The following is a 16,869-nucleotide window of genomic DNA, read 5'->3' as shown; positions in this document are numbered from 1 at the left end:
TTAAAGAAAGGAGTGCACAACCAAGGATTTTTTTTCCAAAATAAGTGTAGATTTCTTAAATTCATATTCATTTCTATGTAAATTATGAATTAAAAGGTTCTTTTATTAACAGCTAGTAAGCTTAGGGGAATCATGGGAGCATCTAGCAGAAGAAGAGATAAGCAGAGTATTCATCTATGTAGACTTGGAATGAATAAAACACCTATACCAAAGCAATTTTGATATCAATATTTGTCATACTTTTATTGGTATATTTTAATGGGCTGTTTTTCTGTAGATCTGTGCACAATGGTGAGGTGAATAATTAAAAAAAAAATAATAGAGAAAGAGAGTGAGAAAAGCAGGAGCTTTCTAATGAGAAATGAATATCCATACCCTGGATTTTCAGGGTTGCGTCTGCAGTATAATTAACTAGAAGTTGAGCTCTTTCACATGTAAATTAAGTCATTGAGAGCACTGCCAGCTGTAATCCTTTTTGCTTATGGGACTTTGCAGGTTTGCAGGCTACTTTTTTAATTGAAAATTCTTAAAATTGAATTTTTTGTGTGTCTTTTATGTCATATTGGGGTTTCACTACTGTCACATTATGTTATATGATGCAAATCATACCATGCTCAATTTAATTTCAGGCTAATGAATATGCCTTAGACTTCTCTGAGGAAAGTAGTTAATAGAAGGGCATTTCAAAGAACTTTCTTATTTTAGAATTTCAGCATCAAGAGGTTTTTCCCAAGCTAAGGCTATTGATTCTCTTTTTCTGACCTATTTCAGTTGTAACAAATAAATCTCATTTATGGGCTTATGAAAAACTTCAGCAAACAAAGAAGATTTGAAAGAGTTTTACATATTAAAATCTCACTGAATCATGAAGCCTAAGTAGGACTCTACTGTTACATTTTATCTCAAATTGTTGTGATCAAACTTCCAGCCGTGGCCACCAAATGCATGATTATTTGTCCATGGCAGTTTTCAGTTTATATCCATAGGTCTAGAGATGAGTTAGTGGCTGTTGAATATTTTTCTCACTGTATGCAATTCTCATGTTTTCCATGCACCTTATTAATCTCTGTGCAGGTACAATCTCAAAATGCTAAAAGAAGCATTTATATATGAGGTAGCTGTGAAATAGAGACTGCTGATGGATTGGTTGAGTCAAGAAACGATGGTTTGGGAAACTGGACAATGCCATGTGGTTCTGGATGGACCCATAGATGCATCTCACTATCAGTCGTCAGATGTACCTTGCTGAAAGACTTGTGCTTGCCAAAGACTGTGAGTTGTTTACACACACACATTATGCATTTTATTTGAGTCTGCATTAATACAGCACAACCTTCTTGCTGCAGCACTATTGCTATCATGTTATTTGGCACTGCTATAGCTATTCTCCTGTTGGGTAGAGGTTTTGACAAATACTGGTATAAAGGATCTTTGTGTATGTTTACTGGTGCCCATGGTAGAGATTGTGTGAGTATCATATTTTAATTAAAGAAACAAAAATAAGAAGCCCAACTCAAGAAACAAAAGTAAGAAGCCCAACTCTTTAAGCCAAATGTTATATTATTTTGTCTGTCTTGCTACTAGTATTAGCCTTCAAGCAACCCAATACTGTGATTACATTTTTCTTCCGACGTGTGACATTGTTCATGTATGTTGGCTGGTAATTCACTTTAAAGCCCACATCCTTTGTAAACAGACCTGTCTTCCCCTTTCTTATCTCTGTGCAGTTGATTTGGCCTACACGTCCTGTATGATTATGGTCTATTTTCATTTTCATTGTGTCTCTTGTTTATTTCTCCAGTTCTCCAAGATGAGTTGGAATTACGATCCTCTTCTCTGGTCTGTGCTGCCTGTGATCAATACAGGAACATACTTGGTGGTGGTTAATCATGTACAGTTCAGTGCTTTTGCCTGAAATACCCACCTTGCTATAACTGGTGATTGGCAAGGAGGTAGGCACATCGATTTTCTGTGTACTCTTTTGTCAAGACTCATCTACAGGAAATGTGTGCATGTTCTGATGTATATGATAGAGGATATCAGTTTGTCTCCTGGAAACTGAGGATTTCACAGAGGGTGCTATCAATTTTATGTAGTCATGTACCACCTAAGAACTATGTGTATTGGTGAACTCTTCTACAGAGTGACTGTACCTGTGCTGATCTGATCTCACAATGTCCGTGGTACACTTGTTAGCTGACTTCCTATCTGCTTTAGCTGGTAGACCTTGTGATCCGATAGCCATTTTTCTCCTTTAAGTTTGTATTGACTGTTTTGTCCAAAGCTTAATTCTGAGAAGCTAAAGAGTGAAAATTTCTTAGTCTTTGGAATTTGTAGAGTGTATCAATACACAGCTTAATGCTATCATCTGAAGAATGCCAGAGTGAATAAGAAAAAATTGATGTTTCTATAAACTGAGAATGTGATATTGCTAGTGCTACATATATTAAACTGCCAGAGGGAATTTTTCTTTAGTTCCGACAATTGAACAAGACTATTAAGAACAAGTCAAAAGCTATTTTGTTTTCAGTTGTTCAAAACTGCACAGTTTAGACACATTCCTTGTTTGCTTTGTGCCTGTTTGAAACCATTTTGTTCTACATCTGTATGGTCATCTCCATTAAATTTTATTGTGAAAGCTTGCTGCATACGACCTGGTGAACTGACATTCAGGGATGAGGTGACCATCTGCTCATATACCAAAAGCTTTGTGCTTAGAATTACATTTTACTTTGACAATGGCAGGCCCTGAATGGCTCCTGTAAAGGGTCAAATGAAAACAGAAGCCAGCAGAAGGCAGCTTTCATTAGTACAGAAACCTGTTGCATAACTTCTTAGGGTGTAGGTCAGACAAGCCAATTACTGGTTAAGGTAGAACCTTTAAACCATCTATACATTGATTCCAAGTCTCAAATTTATCCTTGCTGTCAATCCATTAACTTCCCTGAAATAACACCAAGGATGCTTTTGGCTTTTAGTTCACTTTCAACATTTTCTGAGCTCACTTGTTTACATCTCACTCATCTTCTGTATTATTTCTTCGCTTCACTCAACAATGTTTTCCTGTACTGAAGAAGCTGGGACTTAGCTGATTCTCTTGGTAACCCAGACATTCCTAATGTGGGAGCTGGGAATGTATAAAACTAGCACTAATCTCTTTCAGTGCAACTTAAAACTTGTTACCCCATTCTCATTAGTTTTATACTGGTTGGTTGGCTGTTGTTTTTAAATTAAAATAGAAAACAAACAAACAAAAAAAAAAAAACATAGCATCCAAAATTCCAATTTTTACAGGTTTTCTGGGGGAAGAAAGTCTGAAGAGTTCATTCTTAAAATTATGTGACATTGAGAATGGAATAACTGGATACAGAAAGTGAAGATAGGACTTATGACCAAAGTCATACTAGAGCCTCAATCTTCATCTGTAGGAGAAAGTTCTCCTACAGTCATAATAGCTTTTCAATAATAAAGATGAGTTAGGTCAATTGTAATTTATGTCGGAGTATGAAGCAGCAGAATCCCAGCTGGAGCCAGAACTGCATGGATCCTTACCATCTCTCTCTTACACTGATAGGCACAGAAAATTTATCTTTTTTCATTACTTTTTTTTTTTTTTTTTTTACTCAAAATCAGCGTTGCAATGTGGTTAATGAGGGATTGAAAGCCCGAGTCTCTTTACAATGGATTTCGTGTTCTGTATTGATTTGTCAGAAGGCAAGAATTGACCTGGAAACCATGTTCTAGTGGAGCTATTGGAATATCTTTTTCTTTTACAGAGATCACCATATTTGAAGGACTACATTGTGCAAATTGCATATACTATGCCTATTGGCCACTGACTGTCTTCTCATTCTGTTTTTTAGAGTGGTCTGTTTGTCTGATATTATTCCAGAACCACAGAAAGGTTGAGGTTGGAAGGGACCTCTGGGTCCACCTGGTCCAAGCCCTGCTGAAGCAGGGACGCCCAGAGCAGGGTGCCCAGCACCACGTCCAGGCACCTTGAGAAGATCTCCAAGGAGACTCCACAACTTCTCTGAGCAGCCTGTGCCAGTGCTGTCATCCGCACAGCACAGAAGTGCTTCCTATTATTTGGAGGGAGCCTCCTATGTTCCACTTTGTGCCCACTGCCTCTTGTCCTGGCACTGGGCACCAAAAAGAGCCTGGCTCTGGCTTCCTTGCACCCTCCCTTCAGGTATTGATTTGATACGTTTGATAAGATTCCCCTGAATCTCTCCTCGCCTCTCCTCACAGGAAAATATCAGAGCAAGAAATAGAGGAGTTACTACATAGCTATATAATTTGAGAAACAAATTAAAAATAGGAAAAATTATTTCCTAAAACAAATAATAAAATGGATGTTAGATTCTAGTCTGTTCTAGAAATGTTGTAGAGACAATTGCAAAAATCGGTCTTTCTTCATGGCAACATAAGGAGGAAATCACATGAGGACCATTTCGTGAAAACAATATTTTCTTACAGCTGTTTGCCATTGCTGTGTGCTCTGAGCCTCCCTGGAATTAGGTGTGATAGTATGTGCATGTACAGAATTATTACGGGACACAAAGTGATGCGTGTAGAACTGTTTCTTACTCTACACTGTGAAAGCAAATTCCTTTGGAATTTCTTTAAAACTTGTGGTTTCTAAATTATGTGTTAGCTTCCAGTGTAACAGAATTTAATGTGTACAGGTGTGGGGTTGCATTTAGGAGTGTAGATCTGATTGTGGGACATACACACATAAGTTTGTCTGTATCTGATTGCATTTCTCAGTGCACAGGATTCTATATTTTGGTGCTGGGTATTAATACAAATCCAAGTAAATGGATTTGGATTTACATACTTTGGACATCTTAGAATGTGGCCCAATGAAGGGACTGAAAATAAAACCACCTTTAGGGGATTTTCTATTCAGGAATATGTTTTTTGATTTTTTTTTCACAAATAAATTGCATTTGAACAGTTTAATGCATTTATTGTATTCACATGCTCCAAGACTGTGAGTATTTTATTAGAGCTGTGGTTTTTTTTGGCCTGTTATAGGCAGTAAAGTTGAAGCCGAGCAGATGGATAGCACTGTGGAGTCAAGTCAAAAAAACAAACAAACAAAAAAAAACCACTGAAGTCAATGAAATAAAAGCAGTGATATACAAGCTGAGAGAGGAACGTGAGCTAGAAAGGGCATCTGACGTAACCAACGGGGGAACACCTTCTGTGCTCACCTCGGGAGCCCAGAGAAATAACGGGTAAGTGACACCACGCTCCTGGAGCAGCTGCGTGCTCTCAACTCCTTCCGACATGCTGGAAAGTCAATGACCCTTGGGGTTTCTGGAGGTGGTTGGCACTGCGCTCTCACACTGCTTTTGCAATTCCTCCCTTCCCCCTCTTTGTAAAATCCTCTTAGCAAAGCGGTCCTAATCTCATCTGTTCTCACACATGAATCTCATTATGCCTTTAGGCAGCACTTCACCCTTCTCAAAACCAGTTTTGCTTATTGTATCTGTTCAGTCGTGAGACCATACCTGAACACAGCACTCCGGATGAGAATACACCACTCACTGATACAGAGGCATTATAAGGTTTGGGATTATTGCTCAGTCCATTCCTAATGCTTTTCTAAACACTTCTGATCTTTCTGATGGATTATCTGTGCTAAACAGAAGTTTTTCATTGGATTGTCCACAGTGACATATGGGACTTTCTCCTGAGTAGTAAAAGTTAATTTACTGTTCCTCGGTGTGCATCAGTTGTTTTTAAATGTAATTGCTTTCTGAGAAGAAATTGGTTTGGAATGCAGGAAGAAATGGTTTGTTGAGCTTGTTACTCTATGAACTACCCTACAAATGTATTTGAATAATTTAAATCATTCAGTGCTATATACAAGTCTTATAATACAATATATTACCCTTTCCAACAATAGGCAGTGTCCCAAAAAATTAACCTGAAAATACTTTATAACACAGTCTTCCAGTCAGTGATTACATCCATCTCAGGAAAAACATGGAAAAAAGGAGGCTTGTTGATGTTACTTTATCACAGAATGACAGAATGGCTTGGGTTGGAAGGGACCTCAAGGATCACCCAGTGCCAACCCCCTGCCATGGGCTGGGGTGCCGCCCTGCTCGGGTTGCCCAGGGCCTCATGGCCTTTATGTGATGTTAAAATTCAAAACCTTAGGATGAGATTTCACCTCAGAGAAAAGTTTTTGTTGTCTATACAGAAATGTAAATATGCATATAAAAATGTTTCCAGTAGAAGACTGAGCTCAAGCCCAGTTTCTAATTACTGTAGAGTGTTAGATGGTTTGAAAGCAGCCAGTCAGTTCACCGTTGCTGATGCTCACTGTCTGTGCTTATGAAAAGTGACCGTCGGGCAGCACCGCTGGGGCAGAGCTAACCAGTTACGGCGATACTATCCCTTATAGCCTGTCTCCACCAGTGAATGATTCTGGTGCTTCTTTAAAGGCTTCTTTATTAAATACCAAATGTATTCCTCTTCTAAATGGACTTAGTGTCTTCTGAAAATTATGTATGTCAGAAGCACTGAGTTCTGAAATTGAAGCCAAAAAAGATCAAGTTTATAGTCTGGGAACTGAAGCACACATCTGTTTAGGCACCTGTATTGCTATTTTGTTAACATATCCTCAACCTCATTTTTTTTTGTCTTTACTTTTTCATTTCTGCTTGGCAGCCTAGCCACATAACTACATTTCAGTTTTAGATAAAGTGCCTTCCACAAAATTAACTTTTTGGTAGTCTTCTGATACATGGCGTAACCTGTGTATCTCTGAGTCCCTTGAACATCATTTTCAGGCTGACATTAACACCAGTAGTCTATTGCACCTAGACACAGAGCTTCTTCTAATGAATGATCTAGGGAAGCCTGAGTCACTAGGAGTTTAGGCTTAATTGTTTAAGATGGAGGTTATTCAGCAGCTTTCCAATGACATTTTTAATTAAATTCCAACGAGTATGTATGCATGTGTCCCCTGAAGGCAGCTTTAAAATTTCTCTCTCAGAAGGTTCTTCCCACCCTCCTACCCCACAGACCATGACAATGTTAACGCTGCTGGTTAGTAAGTCTTCATTTTAGTATATTTCATCTTCTTGTACATTAGCTGCTAATTAAAGAAGAATTCAAAATAATAAGATGAGGAAAAAAATAAGTTGTTTTTCTCCTAATTAAAAATACTTCCAAAAGAGAGAAACTCTCAGCAAATTCCATCTGGATAACTCAAAGACAGAGGAAAATATGCCAAGAAAAAATATCTTTGAAGGGAGCTCAGTTATAAACACCATAAAAGTATGAAATGTATAGTGCTAAAATGAATGTGGATGGGAGGAAGGAAAGCTAGCAAAACATAAAGCAGCGCTGGATCCAGAATGACAAATGCCATGCAAATTGGGAGCATAGACAAACACTGAGAAAGGAGAAGGCAAGTAAACTGCCAGAGATGGGTACTACTACAACCATCTGATTACAGTGCAAATAATGTGACTGCTAGACACATTCTCTATCCCAGTAAGGATTCTCAAACATTACTCAAGAGGAGACCCAAGTGGTTATATAGAAAAGTGTCCCTTGAGAAAGGAAAAAATAAAAAGAGACAACCAAGGCTCTTGGAGCCAACCAAGGAACCAGCCACGTCTAAAATCCATCATCTACAGATATTGAACCTCTCTGGAAAAGTGGAATTTGTTACAAGAAAACCAACTCAACAAAGATAAACTCAAAATGACAAACACAAAAATTACCAAATTAAAATTGTTATCACTGTATATATATAATAGTTCTACCTGTTTGCAATGAAGAAACATTAGTAAATATTGTCCATTAATTAAAACACTATTTAGGATTAACCGACAGAGAACCTGGCATTTTGTGGGTAGTCAGCATTAGCTGATGTTTGTGTACGTGTGTGCATGTAGAACTAATTTCCAAGTAGTTAATGATTTGCTACAGCCACTCATAAAAACATAGATGTGCACAGGCATAGCACGTGTAATGCAGTGTTTTCTCCTACCATGTTTATGCTGGAATTGAGCTGTGTCATGCGTCTGATTCTCTTGCAGACACAACATGAAACTCACCTGCACGATGTGCACAGGCTTATGCAGAGAGCTCTAGGTTTTAAGATAACTGTTTTTATTCAGATACTGTATTAAGCAATCATATAGGCAGTGCTAGAATCTTTGCAGTGTGCTCAATCCTCTAGTAAAATATCTAAAGATAAAACAGTGCAAAAGAGGAATCAGAAGCCTTTTTTGTTCTCTGTGCAGGTAGTTAAGTTGCTTTTACCTGCACTGTAGGACGCAGCAGGAAGTGTCTCCTTCCACAGATTTGTGCTTCTTGGCCTGGCGTGTTAGTGTGGTAGATGCGTAATGTGTGGAGTAAAATGTCTCTGAGCGACTGACACATGAGAACGTATTCTACTGCAGTTATATAGACAACCCCTTGTTTGCACACTTGGTCAGTCTAAAACTCTGTTATCCTGCATTGGTGCTAGCCTATTTCAGTCTTTTCATATTCTCCTTATTTTCAAAAGTACCAAATTATATACCAGAGCAGGATTTTACTGCTGTTGTTTTTATGATGTACAAGGATTTTCTGTGCCAGGAAGGTAATTGAATACCATGTCAGTACAACTTGTAGTAAATGAGAAAAACTGAAGATGGACCTGCTGGAGTTTGTATTAGTGGTGCACATTATATATGGAATGTGGTGGATGAGGAATTTATCACTTGGCATAATCACAGAAAGCACCTCAGTTTATCTCCTAGTAAATAGCCAGTGCAGTTTTGCAATACAATTAAGCTACTGCTATACTAATCAATCACCTTGAAGGTATAATATGATCTGACATCACGTCATAACTACCATGAATTCCCTGGGGCTCCAGATGTGGAAATATGTTGTCTGGTTTTCTGCTTTTAGATTTATTTGGTTAAGCCAGTAAATGACACTGAAAGGACTATCTAAGAAAGCATCATCAAGCAGTTTGCTTTACAGTTTAGGTGTGAAAGTTTTGAATAATTTATGTTGTTTTTTTGTTCCTTTGGATATTTGTCAGAATATTTTCATATTTTCAATTAAGGTGTTTAAATACCATCAACAAAAATAGCTACAAGCCAATATTAAAAGTATGCCACTGCATCTTACTGATGATAGTATGTTTTAAACGTTCTTATTCTGGGAAATATTTAGCATGCTCCAGTTGTAGACAGGATTATTGATCTGAGTATCAGTCTGTGTGTCTTTGAATTACTGGTTTATGCTTACAAGACGCTTCCTTCGTTTCCACCCGTGTAAAACACTTCAAAAAGTAGGAGACTAATCCTTATTCCTGTATCTCCTGTGCGACTATCCTTATCCAGCTCATTCTGTTCCATCTCGAAAACAATTGTGTTGGTAGAGACTTGGTGACACCTCCCATTTTCTTTATGCATGAGCTCCATGGAGGAGTAAGGCATACATTTTTGGAAACACTTTGTACAAGTGTGTAACTCAGCAGGTAAGTGTATCCCAACACGTGAACAAAGAAAGATAAAAACATGCATAGCTGCAAACCTGAGCTAAACTCTAACAGATTATTTCCCTATGCTAGTATTAGTGAGGAAGCTGCTAGCTGCATTTAGTTACCCAACACTTTCCAAACAGGCAGAGCTTTTTGAGAAGCTCTCACTTTGCAATGCATGCAAGCAGATGTTTGCTGTTTCTCAGCAGTCAAGAAACTCCTTGAACTACAGAAATGTGTTTTCAGTGTTCCAGATGATTATTTTTGGAGCAGAAGCAACCATTTCAGGAATAGAAAAAAAAATACTAGTCACAAATATAAATCTACAAAACCCAGAAAATGCAAGACTTGATATTGACAGTTGATTAGCTCAATGGTTTTACAGAGAAGTTACATTTTATGATAAATACCTTCAGAAGTACCAAGGAGTACGATGGCATACTGTGTGTAATGATATATTTTTAACTTTGACAGTTGTCACTTTTCATTATGTTTACTTTTTCTATCACTGCCTCTGCTACCTATTTTTCAGTGGTGTATCTTCTCCACTCCAGCTGATGAAAATGACTGACAGGCTTTGAGGTTTTGAAGTCCCAGTAAGGGATGCCTACTAATGTGAATCATGCCCATTTTCAGGATAAATGAAATAACCTGGCCTTAACGTAAAAAGGGCAACATCTCAAGTAGTTTCTAGTGACAGTATTTGTAACTTTTGCTTGCTTACCAGGGTAAAAGGTTGTGCACTTGTTCTGTGCATAGCTATAGGCTACTGTGTTTTAAAAAGTTGGTTTCCAAAGCTCATCCCTGAATTTTCAGAGGCTGACTTGGAGGATGGATCTTGACTGTGGATCCATTATCTAAGATATCCCCTGGATTTATGCTGTGATCTATGGAACTGCAGACCATTTTAAAATATAATTTTTATTTTTCAGAGTCAGCATTTCAGATGTTTGCATATATGAGTGTGCATAAATGTTTTGTATGCTTGCTTTTGAAAATCTGGTCAATGTTCTTTTTTTTTCTGATGTGATTTTTGATTCTATTGTATTGTTTTATGTTATTCATCATATAGTTTTACTAAAACTCTTTGTTGACAGTCATCATGAAATCAGGATATTTATATTTTGACAATGACATGAAATACTAAAAAACTGTGAGTTTCAGTGTGCATTTGTGAGATTTTAGTCATTGGCAAGGAATTTCCAAATCACACTGCACTTAGGGTGCTTTTCCTTGCCTCCTTTAAGAATGCCACCTTTTAGTGCTGTAGTGGTGAATCTGGATATGAACTTACAGTGATTTAATATAAATAAAGAAGATTAAAAAAAAAGAATTTATGTCATGAAAATACTTAGCTTAAAAGTTATGTGGTCAATAGATGCATAGGCATACACAGTTTTAATTTAACTTTGGATTTAGGATCCTGTTTCATGTCCTATAAATAAATATAGTAAATAATTCCCAGAAGCAAAACCATTTGCAAAATAGACTTTCACATTTTTTCTCAAAAAAAAAAAAAAAGAATTTTCTTAATTTTCTTCCCCGTTGGTCAGGATTGCTGTCTACAGGACAGCTAGTTCTGATCTTGTCAATCATATGTCAGGTTTTTAAAAACCATGACTTCATCCTCTCATTTACAGGAATTGCAATGAAATCACAACAGGTAAGTAAGAATCTTATTTATCAGATGATACTTCCCTCTTTTCACCATCAATTGAATATGAAAGTAATTTGTTATGCAGAAATTATCCTGGTGGCAGCATCAGTATAAAGCAGTATTTTGAATTATTTATTGAGAATTATGTGGCAGCATGCCAGACTCATCGTGTAACTCCTCCATTCCTCCTGATGTATTTTTTAAGTTAAAGAAATACGTAAGCTCCAAGTCAGTTTTTCCAGTAACTCTTTCCCTTCTTATACATTACTTTCATGTTCCCTCAGTTCAGTGTTAATTTGAGAGTTCACTTTCCAGAAGTTTTGTCATATTGCTACTCCAGTAAGGCATATTATAGTAGCAATAACAAAACAAAACAAAACAGGCTTTGAATGTACAAACCCTGGGAGGTATTTGCAATGCAAGGTTGTGGTGGTGGAGGTGAAGACTGTGGCAATAAAACATTGAAAATCTTTCTTTTCAAAAAGCAAAAGTGTTCATGTTTTTTTTTTCATGATAAAGATGAGATTTTACAGTCTTCCCTCTTCTATGTGATAAATAGAAAGCAGATTTATTTTTCCAGTATAGTTTTCCTTTAAAATGCAAGCTATTTTCATTGAATTTTATCCAGAGCATGCCTGATTTCTTTCTTTTCTTTCTACTTTAAGTGATAAAAGAAGTGTGTTATGATGCTCATGCCTCACAGGTCCCTTCTTTTCTCATCTCAGTAAGCATTCATCTGGGTGAAGATAATGGACAAGGTATAGGTAAGAAATTCCATATTTGTTGAATATTTTTACATTGACTTGACCTTTTATAGCATCACACGTTCTTTCTGTGTATCACATTTAAAACTTATAGCTCATGTGTCTGTATAAAAACACGGCAGAAACTTCATCACAGTGAAATACTTTGTGAAGTTGCACAGGTGCTATCCATGTGTGTCGTGTAAGACATTTACATATGCAGAGATTCAGCAGAGATTCAACATGTGCTTGACTCTCATCACACAGCTTCCACTGATTTTGGAGAGCTCTAGTTGATATGCTACATAAGACTGAGTCTGATAAAGCAAAATTTCAGCATTTCAAAGTACTTCATCTCATGCATAGAAATCTGTATTGTATTTTCTTTAGAGCAAATGGTGTTCTCGCTGTGGTAAAACAAAGCCCCCTCAAACATATGCATATATTGAGAAAAGTCCACTAAAACACCTAATGTATAAACAGAATTTCAACTCAGGAAACAAAATCCAGTGAAATAAAAGCTCTGGAGGTTCTGTTCTGAAGTCAAATCCAGAACAGGTGTGTATCGTCTGTAAGTGCTGAGTAGCAGAACATCAGAAATCGGCATCACAGTATGTTTTGTGATAAAGCAATATTGGAAAAACATCACAGGTATCTGTAATACTGAAAATAAGGACAAGATGTCCATCACCTATCTGTTCTCCCTTAATTATTTTTTTCTTTATAATGATTGTTGAAGTCCTCTGGTCTCTGGAATATGTGACACATTATTTTTTTTTTTTAATCAGTAGTAGAAATGTTACAGAGAATGATTAACTACCAAGTCCAACATGTAATTTAAGGTGGCCAGTTGAGCATGTAGGGGGAGGAATTCCACCAGATATATTATATAAAGTTTTGATAGTGTACTATGAAAAGTTGTATCAAACGAAGTTGCTTTGGTGTGTTCTGACCTGTGCAAAAACACTGATGGAGGAATATCACCTTGTGAACTGCTGTTTTCCTCTCGCTTATTTTTCTTCTATTTTACAGAGCTGTTTCATTATAACATTCTGCCACCACAGTGCAAAGCATAGCAGAGGAAGGACAAAAATTAGTTTTCGTCTCTAGGTAAAACAATCTGCCAGTATGCTTCTTAGGCTGCTTTAATAGCAATGGATGTGGTATGAATCTGGGGAAAAGCTTATGTCTGAATATTTAAATATTTATCTTTTAGCACACTTGTCTGGCAATTTGTTGCTTGAATTGATTTTACAAAAGAGCAAATAACCCGTAAATGGGCTACCATTGTGTCAATGTAGACTTGAATCTCCTGTGTAGTTACTGCTAGAAGAATACGCGCACAGAATCTGCATGTGTTGGTGCATGTGCATCTCAAAGGAGAAAATACTAGGATGAGGCTGCTTCTCCTAGGTTAACCAAATTCTTTCAACCTTCTGTATTTACTCTAAGGTAGAGTTATAGGACAAAAGCCTTCTTTAAAAACACTTTCCATCCGCTCTTCAGAAAGGATAGCAGGTTGCTATGAATAAGATGAATGACATGACGCGTTTGCATTGATAGCGATCCACTTTGAATACTCTATTAATATGCTGTTCCATATTCATGTTTTCTGCAGCAATGTCTATGTTGCGTTGTTTCAAAACAACAGCAAAATGTTTTTTTTACATCAGCACTGGAGTTAATTGAAGCCTAGTTCCTAATGACTGTGACTGTGCTGTGGCAGCCCCCATCTCCCCACAGTGCCCCCACGTCCATCCCACATTTCCCTGCTCCTCAGCACGTAGCCAGTGGTCCCGCAGCGCGAGAGGCAGCATGTGCTGAGCAATACTGAATGATGTGTGCTGGTATACACGAGGTAACTGGGTAAGTACAAGCCAAAATACAGGGATTAAGGAGGAGAGAAACAAGCAGAGATGTTCTCACCCCTTAGGGCTTATTTTATCTCCTTTACTGAGCTCTTGAATTTCATGAAATTTGTAGGAATTTACTTAGTTTTGGGATATATCTGTCTGAATGTCAAATATGACTCAGTGAAATTGCTGAAAATTTATGAAAAAAAAATAGTGAAAATTGGATTGAACCAGGTTTAAATACCATGAGATCTCAAATCTGTTAGAGCTGCTTAAAAACATGGTCTCCTGTATCTCATTTCCAGGTTAAAAAACCCGCTTCGCAGTGTATTTAAACAGTTTTTCACTGAGCGTACACTTGCGTTCTTATATTAAAGGCATGTTGAAGGTGCAATTTATGTCTGCCTTTCAACTGTTGCTCCCAATCTGGTGTCAAAATAGATTCTGAGGGTAATTTTTGCTCCTTATGTTGGGTGAAGAAGGAAAGTTAGAGTTTGCCATTTCCTCCGACCCAGGGTGGGGCTCCGTGTGACTCTGCCCTAAAGGGGAGGGCTGTAAACAGGGTGAAATCAAAACTAGTTTCAAAGTACAGCTGACTCATGGGAATGCTCTTTCACTTTTCATCTTAGTTCCTTTATGCATTCATCTGAGACTCTCAGTGTGGGTTAAATGTTTACAAGTAGGACCAGAACTGCAAAAGAATGACTCCGAAAATAACATGGTCTGTGCAAAGATCTTGTTGCGCTGCACCACTGAATGTTTAATTGATTGCTCAGTCATAACATTTAGATAGAAAGGCAAGTTCAAATTTACTATTCCACAGCAAGAAGGAAACCAAATTAAACATGAGGCCAATTCTGAGATCAAAGCTGCTCAAGAAGTACAGACTGAAATCAGCAAGCTCACACATTTAAAACAGGTTGAAAAGTCTTCCACCATTACAAGCCTAATGATACCTGCTGATGATACAAGCCTGATATGTCTTACATATCCTTGCATTCCTCTGAGGTTTTGTTCTGTATGGCAGCAGTAGGGCAAGGGAACAGGGAAAGGACAGACACAAGTCCGTTCGGATGGCTGCCAACGCTGGGAACCGAGGCACAGGGGTGCGCGGTCCTTCCCATTCCATCCAGTTCCACTGCACCTCCCAGTGTGACTCTCACCTTGGAAGATGGGATGGAGCTGAAGGCATGAGCTGAACAATTCATTCAGTAAGTTTACAATGACTCATCGTGTACAAGAAATGGTAGTCTGTTTCAAATGGATATTTTAGTATATATTTTTAAATAATTTACCAGTCCTTTGTTCAGTTCTTCTAGATAGTTATTCTTTCAGTATTGCTGTGTTGGTGGCCTTTTTTTACAAGGAATTGTACTATCTAATTATGCCAGGCAGTTTTATTTAACTTTCTGTAAAGCATGTTTTATTTATATTAGCAGATCAGTTTGTACAAGTCATTTTTCATCCATCTTTTTGTAAGCAGTAACATTTCTTCATAGCATAAACTTACTCATGTTGGTACACACAATTTTTTTAACCATCTGAATGTGGGCTTATCATAATCTTTGTCACCTATACAAAAGTGCTAGAATCAGATGACAGGACTTCAGAGCAGGTAAACATATACTATTACCATTTGTGCAGGCAGGGAAACCAAGCATCATGCTGTAATAGTCATATCTTGATGGAGTAACAGCTGCCCTCACTAGACACGAGTTGCTTTGGATCCCTTCTTTGCAGTCAGCTTATCAGGCAGCACACTGTCATCAGCCATCCACCTTGAAACAGTCTGTATTCTGGTTTAAATCCAATAAGTGTAGAATTATTTTGAACAGAGTTCCCTAAAAAGGACAACAGTTTATATCAATTAGTAGAAGCAAACATATGCTCCATAGTTTTCTGAAGATCCTATTTATCATTCCCAAGTAAAGTTAGGGCATGTGCATATTTTGAAGTAAAACATAGTATGTCACATAAGATTGAGACAGAAGGGGAGCTAAATGTAATAATGGTACAAACGACACATGCTGTGTAAATGTGCTGTGTAAAAATCTAGAAATATTGATATGTCACCTAGCTATTGAGGGAGATTCAGTGACAGACTTGCGTGGCATGTACTTTGCAGGATGATTTGTGTGGCACAGCGACAGTTAAGAGGCAGCCTGCATTCCTCCTGCACCCGAGGACTGACGCCCAGTCCCACAAGCCAACGGCTGATGAAGCAGGATGTAAATTCATGCTGCTTGGCCGGGTGGCCTGACTTACAGCTGCCCTAACAGCCCGGCTGCCTGATGTAAATGACAGGCTCCGAACGAGCCAAACAGCACGCACTGCCTCTTAAGGTGAGCTGTGCTTGTCAAAGTGCGATCAGTCATCCTGTGTGTGTGTTTGGTCTTTTGCTGTGTTTCGGAACACTGAGCAGCAAAAGGCAACTGAAGAGAGGAGGCAGGTGGTAAGGGTTTGACAGGGAGGTCTTGCAAAAGAGAGAGAGAACATAAAAGCTCAGTCTTTGCTATTTTCAAGGGTGACAGGAGGAGTAGGAGTGGGTGGTAGGACATTTCGGGATCCATTGGGACTGTCTGGAGACAAGAGAAGAGGGAGGCCTTGTGTGAGAGGAGGGAAGGGAACGTGGGAGAGAATTGAGAAATGGCAGAGGTGGAAAGTTTCCTGAAAATGCAGGGGAAGTAGGGAGCATGAGGTGCTTGACAGCAGCCACAGGAGAAGTATGGAGCCAGGCCTGTGCTGGAAATTCATGAGTGGAATATCCCTGCTTTAAAACTTACATGGCATTCATGCAGAAGAAAACCTGGGAGATAAAAATGCCTTGCCAGACGTGGCAGTCACGTACGTGTGTGCTTTTTGAGGACTTTTTTTTTCCAGGAGACAAGAAGTTCTAAGGATGCGCTAAATAATTGAAGTCTTCTTAAGAAGAAATACAGTTGTCAAACATGAGGTGTCGTGAGCATCACCTGCAGGGGGCACTTCTGGAAGAAAGCCTGTGGAAGTTGCAGAGGGAGGTGGTTATCCCAGTATGTCGGTACAGGAGAGAATAAGGGGAAAGCTCAGGCTGTCCAATGTTTCACTATGAGATATGTTTGCTTTCTA

At 38.2% G+C, this 16,869-nt stretch overlaps 2 long non-coding RNA genes across 6 annotated transcripts in view; both read left to right on the top strand.

Moving 5' to 3' along the window:
* The window catches only part of LOC106041348 (uncharacterized), a 179,025-nt gene that overhangs the window by 99,442 nt on the left and 62,714 nt on the right, over positions 1 to 16,869 (top strand). For 2 of the 5 annotated variants that reach the window (XR_010825205.1, XR_010825202.1), the window contains 2 exons: positions 11,834 to 11,932; positions 12,944 to 14,975. This is a non-coding gene — a long non-coding RNA (uncharacterized lncRNA). The remainder of the gene's footprint in view (positions 1 to 11,833; positions 11,933 to 12,943; positions 14,976 to 16,869) is intronic. The other 3 variants (XR_010825203.1, XR_010825204.1, XR_010825206.1) reach the window with 3 other exon arrangements.
* On the top strand, positions 789 to 2,638 carry LOC125183796 (uncharacterized). The gene is made up of 2 exons (XR_007166401.2): positions 789 to 1,272; positions 1,802 to 2,638. It is a non-coding gene; the product is annotated as an uncharacterized lncRNA (long non-coding RNA).

The sequence above is a fragment of the Anser cygnoides genome, chromosome 16, assembly GCF_040182565.1.
Source record: "Anser cygnoides isolate HZ-2024a breed goose chromosome 16, Taihu_goose_T2T_genome, whole genome shotgun sequence".
Lineage (NCBI taxonomy): Eukaryota > Metazoa > Chordata > Aves > Anseriformes > Anatidae > Anser > Anser cygnoides.
This window is presented reverse-complemented; position numbering and strand designations above follow the sequence as displayed.